General features: G+C 40.0%; 1 pseudogene; it reads right to left on the reverse strand.

Moving 5' to 3' along the window:
- Nucleotides 1-200: 200 nt before the first annotated feature.
- On the reverse strand, nucleotides 201-10,123 carry LOC119245584 (60S ribosomal protein L7a-like; annotated as a pseudogene).
- Between the last annotated feature and the right edge of the window lie 329 nt (nucleotides 10,124-10,452).

Below are 10,452 nucleotides of genomic sequence, written 5' to 3' on the forward strand. Positions count from 1 at the left end.
GTATTGCTCAACTTATTTATTTAGTAGTAGTTCAAATTTATCTAACATTAAGTTGTAGAAAGTAATATGACCAGGTTGGAATTTAAAATTATTTCTCTTTCATTGACTTCAAGGAATGGGGCCTTAAGCAAGCATTTTTTTTTCTTTTTTGAAAGAGGACACTTAATATTTTTATGTACAGAAGATGCACTAGCATACACTTAGCCCAGTCCTTCTTCCAGTTTGGCTGTGTGAGCCACAGGTTTTGGACCCAGGAAGCTGCTGCCTCCGCAGCAACGACAGATCTTGACGTATCTGTCATTGTCATTGGTCCTGACAGCTTCTGCCAGCTCAGCCAGGGCTTTGTCTTCTGAGTTAACCTGTGTGAAGGTGATATTGGGGCAAGTCTTCCTGTGGGTCAGAAGCCCCAGCCTGGCCTTCCCCTTGATTATGCAGGAAGGATGTCCCATCTTCCACACAGGACAGGCAGGAAGACGACTGGCTGATGGGGTCCATGTCGTGTGCGACCATCACCAGCTGAGGCTTCTTTTCCTGCACCAGGGCAGTGACAGTATTAACCCCTGCTGGAAGGACAGAAGCCCTCTTAGTGGGGACATCCCCTGTGCCTGCAGCTTTCTTCTCAACCTGGGGCCAACAATCTCTGCTGCTTCTGTGCTTGTGCTCTGATCTGTATTTGTGGACCAGCTTAAAGAGTTGAGTAGCCGCTTGGGGTCCAAGGCCTGTGTGAACTGGTTCATGGCGGGAGTCACTTTCAGCTGCTCATAGAGAATTGCCCTTGGCAGCTGCAGCTTAACATAACAGGGCCATTTGTCAAAGTGGGTGAGGCCCCTTTTGCCTTGATGTCCTTTTCAATGCTGAAATTCTTGGACCTTTTCTCCAGCAGGGGATTTACTGCCTTCTTGGCCTCCTGCTTCTTCACAATGGCAGTGGAGGGGGCCACCTTCTTCCCCTTGGCCTTTTCGGCATCTTGGGCGGCTGCGGGAGAGAGTAGCAAGCATTCTAATATATACAGTTCCTTTTTTTTTTATAACAAAACAATCTTTAAAATGCATAGCAGTTGTCGATTGTGTTAATGCATTAGAAGACAGTGGCAGCTATCTGGTGCATTCATAGATTTATAACTCCTCAGAGAATAAATGCATTGACGATACTATACATTATTTATACAGTATATCTAAAGTTACTACCAAACATGTAATGATGAAAAAGAATCTATATAAATTTAATTTTTTGTGAAAAGTTTTAACACAAATCTGTTAATTTCCATTTAACATATATTTGACTTATGAATGATTTAGGATTATAAGAAAGAGGAATGAGAGTGGATAAATTTCTTTGCCAGTGTAAATTGAGGCAAAGATAACCCATTGATAATAGTTGATATCTTCTTAAATTCCAGAAAACACTTTCCTGAATTTATCATGAACTTGACTCAAATGCTTATTAAGCTTCAAGAGTATTAATTATTTCCAATTATTCATGATGTATTCTTTGGCAAATGGGTTAATTCAAATGCAATTTTGAATATTTCTGATTAAGATTGTAATTTTTGTGAATTTTACATTTTCTCTTTTTTTTTTAAAAGATTTATTTATTTATTTATACAAGCACTGGGTACAGTCAGAAGCGCAGGAGGGTGAGAGAATTCACTAGAGCCAGAGTGGAGAGCAGAGCAGGCAGGCTGAGGAAATACACTGCTGAGGGGAGCAGCAGGGGGCAGGAGAGGTCTGCGCGCCATGTGGGACCCTCGCCAGTGGCCGGGGATTGAACCGGCGCTGCAGAGGCCACAGGCAACTTCACGACCCAGTGCTCACCCGCTCCTCCACCGGGGAGGCCCGGATTTTACATTTTCTTATTGAGATACCCGATTGACAACACTATATATGATTCAGGGGATAGGCTAACACACATTGCATCTGAGATGTTCATCACCACACCAGAGCACACCCATCACCAGAGCACCCATATTTTTTTAACTATATACCACTGTGTGCCATCCCCCTTTTGTTTGCACACTCATCCTTGCCCTCTAGTATCCTGAGCTGTATAGTCATATTTCCAAGTTTTGTTTTAGCTTAGCTTTGCCTGTTCCTTTGTTTTGTTTCTCTATATTTCACATGAGTGAAAACATCCATATTTGTCTTTTCCCACTTAGACATATTTGCCTTATTTCTCTTAGCATCACCCCCCTCAGTTCATTCCATGTTGTCACAAATGGCAAGAGTTCATCTTTTTAAATAGCTGAACAATACTTCATCATTTTGTCACCCATTATACAATTTGATTCCCCCTATTTTATCATTTTGAATAGCTTTAGCCATTACTTAAGGGGTTAAACTATTTTACTTTACCTGCAGGTGGTACTGTGATTTTATTAGATTTGCATTATTTTGATCTTTGCTGGCTTCTGTATGTATTGGTATCTATTTGGTAACTAGTCAGCAGGATGGGGGAGGGGCTTATAGGGATATAGATGTTAATATGAATGAGTTAGGTTAGGTCTGACTCCTGTTTGGGGCATACCCAATATCCTCCCTTCTGTGAATTGGGATAAGAGACTTAACAGTCCCTATGCTCTCAGTGTCTCTGGCAAGGTAGTCACCAGTCCCAAGTGGTGAGAAGGGGGGTGGTTCATATAGAAATGTCTCCTCTGCTATTATGTCTCCTGGGGACTCAGCTGGGTGGATATGTGGAGCACCCCAGCTCCTCCACAAGTCTTTCCCCTCCTTTAAGAGTATGTGCCTCTAAACCTTAGCTCTCCCTCCCCAGATGCCCTGGCTAAGTGGACAGCCCTGCTCCACTACTGCAGTCTATAGCCCACAGTTTCCTCTGTTTCCCTACCTCTGAGTGATGTAGAATGGATCTCCTGCATTGACCCCGTTGAAATGTGCACTGGTAGCTGTCGTCCAAAGCATAATCAATCCCATTCTTATTCACCATACCACCTCTAAGTCCTGTGTCTCTCTGGCTAATTGCTTCAAGAGACACACAGCCTATGGGGTCCAGTCCCTGTCATTGGCTGCTATGGCTGATGGCCTGGCTCCTGCCAAATGTAATTTATTAGTACATGTTGAAATTCAATTTTATCTTATCTAAAGTAGCTGCTGAGAAGAAACTCTTGTGTTTTTTTTTTTTTTTTTTTTTTTTTTTAAGATTTACTTATGCGGGCCTCCCTGGTGGAGCAAGGGGTTAAGATGCAATTTATGAAGCTGTCCGCAGCCACTGCAACACCAGTTTGATCCCTGGCCAGGGAGCTACCCACATGGCCCAGCAGAACTATCCTGACTAGCCCGCTGCTCCCCTCAGCAGTGTATTTCAGTCGATCTGCTGTTCTGTTCCCCACTCTGTCTCTGGCGAATCCTCTCACCCCCACAACTCTAGCCTGTACCGCAGTTCTTGTATGTATAAATAAATAAATAAATCTTTAAAAAAAGATTTACTTATGCATATAAGAATAGGGGTACAGCCCAAATGCCCAAAAATAGATGACTGGATCAAGAAGATGTGGTACATATACACCATGGAATATTACTCAGCATTCAAAAAAGATAAACACATGCAATTTGCAGCAACATGGATGGCACTGGAAGGGATCATGCTCAGCGAAATAAGCCAGAAAGAAAAAGAAAAATACCCGATGGTCTCACTCATAGCAGGAATCTAGAAAACTTAAATAAGGGACCAGGAAAATGAATACTATAAGAAAGTGAATATCAAAATCAACAAAAAACTATGAACCAGAGACACTTTTTGGGGGTGGGGGGCGGGAGGGGAGGGATTGGGGTCAGAATGGGGGGGTTGCAATTGTATGGGGAATATAAAAATAAAATTAAAAAAAAATTAAAAAAAAAAGAATAGGGGTACAGGCCAGAGTTGCGGGGGTTGAGAGGATTCACCAGAGACAGAGTGGGGAGCAGAACAGGCAGACTGACTGAAATACACTGCTGAGGGGAGCAGTGGCCAAGACAGGAGAGGTCTGCTATGCCGTGTGGGTAGCTCCCTGGCCGATTTGCAGAGGTTGTGCATAGTTTCACAGTGTTGTGCTTAACCTCTTGAGCCACTGGGGAGGCCTGGGAAGAAACTCTTTTGGAATCACTATATGAGTACTTTGCATATTAAGGACTATATCTTGTATATGCACAAAGAGTTAAACATGTAAGACTCACTCATTCTTTTTTCATATGTTCTTCCGTTTGGGGGATTAGTGGCTATTTACATTTCCTCACGCTGAGCCTAAATGATGCAAATCCCTTGGGCCCTTATACCCCCTTTGTATGTTTCCCTTAAATCTCGGCAGCTCTAGTTCCATCTCAGGCATCTGTTGAGGAAACCTCTTTTTGAACCTTCCCTAACAGGCCCTGAGATAATTCCGGGAAGCTTTACTAACTTGCCCTTCTAACCCCTGAGTGCTTTCTTTCCTTTGCAGATGTTTTGTTGCACTTTCCTTAAGCATAAATGTATTTCAGATGAACCACTGTAGTTCATAGCTGCTGAAACCTTTCCCATTCTAAGGTTCCAAACAATTGTAATAATAGCTGCTAAGGGGAATGGCAAACAGCCTTGATTGTTAATTCTGTACTAAGTTGATTTCACATTGGGGCATTCTAATATTTGATAGTCTTTAAAGCAAATGATTTCTACCTTACATTATTACTGCTTGTATCATACTCATTCCTAGAGTTGAAATTATGCCATGCTGTACTTTTCTAAATGGTCTTGATTTTATTTAAAACTCAATGGGGAAGTTAGAGATTCCCAAGATAATAAGGAAGTTATGATGGAGAAACAGGTTAAGGGTATATCAGTGAGGTCAAGTTGATACAGAAATAGAGTAAACTATACCTTCTGGAGACATTATATCCATAAAGGTGAAGGTTTTTCTCTTGACAGTAATTTGCAAATACTTGGAAAGAAGGCTGTGTGGATAAAATTTCAGCACACAGATACAGATGTTCTTACTGTGTTTCCAAGTGTCTCGAGCTCAAGGATTTGCTCAGCAATCTGACAAGGATATACTGAGAATATCACAAATAAATCCACACTGCAGTGACTCCACTGCCAGGTGATAGTGTATAGTATGTGTTCCATGAAGGGAGATGCCTCATTAGGAAGAAAATCTCTGAAAACAAAATCTAAACTATAATTGCTAAATATTGCTTTAAAAGTCACATTGGATCTCCTAGTGTCTCCAAATTATTTCTCAGTAATCAAATATTTTTGAAAAAGATATTCCATCAGGAAGTGTGTTTTATTTTACTGTTTTATTACAAATTGTCAGGTAAGTTTTATTGCTTGATTTATTTTTATAAAGAATTTAGATCATAAATAATAGCATATCATTAAATTGAATTTATTGAAAGAAACACATAGAATCTCATTTTTTAAATAAAGTTTTATTGAAGTGACATTGGTTTATAACATTTAATAGTTTCAAATATAAGGCATTGTATTTCAACATCTGTATATATTGTACCATGATCACTACCAAATATCCAGTTTTCATTCAGCACCATACAATTGACCCCCTCTACCCCTTTGACTCATTCCCAATCCCCATCTAAACATATTTTTGTTCATTTTCACATTTCATCAATGGATTTACCTTTCACCACAATCAGCTATATCCCTGACTTTTACATGTATCCCAGTATATCCCTAAATTTTAAAAATTATCAATAAACTAGAAATGGGAAAATAATTCAATAATATGATAAATGCCAACACGACTTAAAAGTGAAACATTCATACATTATTCTCTATATAATATATTTATTCTATAGTATGTTAATAGGTTTATGAGAACAAAGCAAATAAGTTTGAATAATTCTGTTTTAAACAATTTTTTCCTTTAATGTAGTCATTCTCAGAACCTCTAATGTGTTAATATTCACTGGGACTCTCTAAGGTAAAAATATAATTTGGTGGTATCACAAATGTATTTGATCACAGATATCTTTTTCTTAGATCATCTCTAAGTAGCAGGGATCTGAAGAATATGCCTTGGCAACCACCAACACCCAACGGACACAAGTCAGTATACAGTAAACTTCAGTCAACAGTTATTCTTGTCGAGCTCTCTACAGATAGGTATCATGCTATGCTGATGACATGGTAGATTTCATTGTGCAAAAGAATGAGTTGGAAATGTTTGTCAAAATTCAGATTTTTTTTTAAAGATTTATTTATTTATGCATATAAGAGCTGGGGTACAGGCCAGAGATGTGGGGGGTGAGAGGATTCACCAGAGACAGAGTGAGGAACAGAACAGGCAGACTGACTGAAATACACTGCTGAGGGGAGCAGCAGGCAAAACAGGACAGGTCCACTTTGCCATGTGGTTTCTCCCTGGCTGGCAGGGGATAGAACTTGTGCTGCAGAGGCTACGGATTGCTTCATAGTGTGGTGCTTAACCCCTTGCGCCACCAGGGAGGCCAAAATACAGATTCTTGAGCTCAACCCTGATTCAGCAGCTCTGACCGTGGTTCCAGGAATCTATATATTAATAAGCATCAAGTAAGTTTTCTGATATAGTTTCCAGTTTATACTCTTAGAGATACCAAATTAGAAAGTTTGGGTCAATTAATAAAAAAATAAATGAATGTGATTAATTATACAAATTTGAACACATACATTTAATAACACATTTGCTATAATATGTTGAAACTGGGACATTATAAAAGTGTATTGACAAAAATAAATTAGGTATGCACCTCCCCTGGTGGTGCAGCGGTTGAGCGCTGGGCTGCAAAGCTGCTCACAGCCTCTGCAGCACCGGTTGGAATCCCTGCCGCCATCGAGGGTCCCACATGGCGCAATAGACCTCTCCTGCCCTGCCCGCTGCTCCCCTCAGCAGTGTATTTTGTCAGTCTATCTGTTCTGCTCCCGGCTCTGGCTCTTGTGAATTATCTCACCCTCCCGCACTTCTGAGTGTACCCAGTGCTTGTATGTATAAATAAATTAATTAATTAATTAAGTATGGATAAAGACTATTCATTTGACTTATATATTAGTCACTTGTGTTACTCATATGCTGAATGAACTCACTGACTCATTATTGCCTTGAAACATGCATGTAACCTGCCCTTTTGATATGAGGCACATGACTAAAAACAATAACAATACCTGTTCCTTTCATGGACGTCAACTTGCACTTCCTTGTCCAATGATGATAGCAGTTCTCCACATATAACATAATATTTTGTACTTCATGCTGCTACTCATGCTATCCCCTTGTCTGAAATGTCCTTATCTCTGTTTCTTCCCTTGGCTAGTTTGTTCTATGTTTAGTATTATTATGTATGAGTAGTTTGGAATGGGCATAACATATTTCTATTGGTAAACTGGTAATTATTGAGGCTAGTAAAGTAAGTGTGGGTATGTAGTTGTTGTAAAAGAAGTTCTGTTTGTTAGTCTGAAGCAGGTACTAAAAAGAGGCTAAAATTCAAAGACAGGTCCATATCCAAAGCAAGTTCAGGATTCAGGTCTTCCAGGCAGCTGTTGATATGTGCAATTCAAGAAGGGATTAGTATGAGGAAAGTAAGCAGTTGTAATTGTACTCAATTTCCAAGAAATGTTTTGTTCACTTCATTGATATTTGCTGATCGCTGAATTTGGTTTGCTTGTTTGTTGGTACTAATTTCTTTCCTTTTTGATTAATTTTCATGCCTATATGAGTCTGTGACAGAAGAAACACATTACTGTAGATTAATAATGATTACAGGTTACTGACTGAGTGGGGCAGCTCTTTCTACTAAGAGACATACATCTCCAAATTTTAGTCAAAGTACTTGTTTTTAATCATTCTTATTAAAATGAATACAATCCTCTTATTCATTTCAATCATAACTACTTCCTTTCAACCTTCCACCAAAGGAAGCAGATATCACGTCATTTCTCTTATTCGCATTTGATAGTACGATTTTTTTGTCAAAGTGCCAGGTACCTGCCATAATGGTAGATGGATTATGATCATAAAGCTTGAAAATGAAGAAGAATTCTATTTGAGATTTTTAGGCATGTTAGACTTCATGCTCTTGGAGTATGAGACCTGTTTCCAGAGGAAAAAAAAAAAAGAAAGGATATTGAATTTAGTTATGATTCATGAACTACAGGTTTAAAGTATTGTAGGATGTTGTGGGAGCAGAAGAGGTAGTGGAAAACAGGAAGCCAGGCTGCCATAAAGACATACATAACAAGTAATTAATTGGATACAGATATTAGGGAACCTACACAGAACATTAGAAAATACTATTCTACATGAAAAGTTTTTACATTAATACTGTGTCTACTTGGCTAGTTGGATGTTTGATAACAGAGCAAGTCATTTTTATTTGATCTAAGCTTCAGCTTTGAATTTATAAAAACATGGGGAAAAGTTACATGTAACTTGTGGCAATTCAAAAATAGTGTTTGGGCTCACAGTTAAACTTCTCTCTAAATCTGGCTCTGGATAAAGATGGAGCAAAGAAAAAATTATGATGTAATAACAAAGACAGCAGATTCTATATCTCTGATTTTAAATAAATGCAGACTGTCATTGTCAGAAAAGGAATTATGCCATTGGACATAACCATATAGTGACTAATAAGTCAGCTTTAATTATTAAATAGCTGGTTGAATCAGCTATGTGACTTTTTCAACTGTGAAAAGTCAACAGTATCTTGTAGAATCATTTTTCACAGACCTTCAAAGTGGAATTTTGTGCTGAGGTCAGAGATGAATCTTCCTTCTTAAAGACCCCAAAAGAACTAGATCAGAAGCTTTTTTTTTTGTAATGGGACCCTGTGTTTGACTTGTGTTGGCTAAGACTTATGTGTTCAAAATTGCTGTTTCCTACAAGAAATATAAAAGATCATCAGTTTTCTTTTCCTGGAAAGGGTTCCCTGAGCAATCACATTCTATCCCAATAACCTCAGTGTATAATCTAACCTGTCACAGTTTTGCATCCTCAGATGCAATGCTTTATAATCTTACTCCATCATTTGGTAAAACAATGCAAGACAAAACAGACTACTCTACGGTAGAAGTTATTAATCATATTCTGGAAAAGTAGGGGATGCCTAAAGATGAAGTATAGTTTTTCTTTCCCCTGCCGAATTGATGGATCTCTTCTGCCCTCTTTTTTTTCTTATAAAAGAACAGATCCAGTTTCCAAATAACATCAAGCTGATGAAAACTTACTTTTTCAAAAAAATTTGGACTGAATGCTATCAATTAAGGAAAAAGTGCAACAAAGAGTTTTTATGACCTTTATCCCACCTGATATTTTCTGTTATTTGCATTGTGCAGCATCTTACATACAATTTGGAATGCTTCATCAAGCTGACTTATTTTCTTTTGCATGTGTGTATCTCAGACCTCATGCTAAATAATAAACCTGTTCTGTGCAGTAGGTTTTCCTAATGCTTTGCATCTTCTATAGTGCTTAAAAATCTGTTTGTAGGGCCTCCCTGGTGGCGCAAGGGGTTAAGCACCACACTGTGAAGCTATCTTCAGCCTCTGCAGTGAGTTCAATCCCTGACCAGCCAGGGAACTACACACAAAGCACAGCAGACCTGTCCTGCCCCGCCTGCTGCTCCCCTCAGCTGTGTATTTCAATCTTCCTGTTCTCACCACCCCCACACCTCTGGCCTGTACCCCAGTTCTTGTATGCATAAATAAATAAGTCATTAAAAAAAAAAAAAAGCAAAGGAAGAGCCAGAAGGCTTTCAGACTGCCAGCCTGCAGGGAAGCAGGAAGGGAGGAATTAAAAAAAAATCTGTAGAGGGATCTGCTAACAAAGGTGAGCAGCTAGCATCAGGAAATCAGTGTGCCTCCTCACAAGACTATTGAAGTCCAGTGACCATCACCCCCCAGCACTCCTTCTGGAACTAAGTAAAGGCAGAGGGAGGCCCCAGCAAACAAAGGTGAGCAGTGAGATCCAGGACAGTGCCTCTGGCCACCACATGGCTGTGGGAATCCGGTGACCCCCATGTACCTGTACACCCCATCCGAACAGCAAGTAAAGCAAGAAGGCACAGGAAGGGACCAGCCCCAGGGAGAGCAGCAACTGCTTGGGAGAGTGCCTTTTGGCCCACACGCAGTGTTAGAGTCTGCGTGAACCCCTACCGCATGCAAAGACCATGCCCGGAATTGTAAGACGCACATGTACGGGAAGAAACCAGCAGCATACAGAGACTTGGTGATCTTCTGGGATAGCGCCCATCAACCCATCCACAACATTACAGTCTTTGGGAAGTCTGGTATGACAGCACCAGACTCGGTCTGGCCACCAGTACCTGCCGTCCCAGCGGGAGCACCCCGAAGAGATGCCGGCCAGTACCAGTGGCACAGTGGCCCAGCACATAGAACAGATTTGAAAACAAACAACAGGTCGTGCTTAGGAAAGCAAGACCTCATATCACAAAAAGAAAATCAGCCCCGAGAAGTTAACAGCAATGACATGGAAGAGCT

The sequence above is a fragment of the Talpa occidentalis genome, unplaced genomic scaffold (assembly GCF_014898055.3).
Source record: "Talpa occidentalis isolate TD23 unplaced genomic scaffold, MPIMG_talOcc4v2.1 talOcc4.15, whole genome shotgun sequence".
NCBI lineage: Eukaryota > Metazoa > Chordata > Mammalia > Eulipotyphla > Talpidae > Talpa > Talpa occidentalis.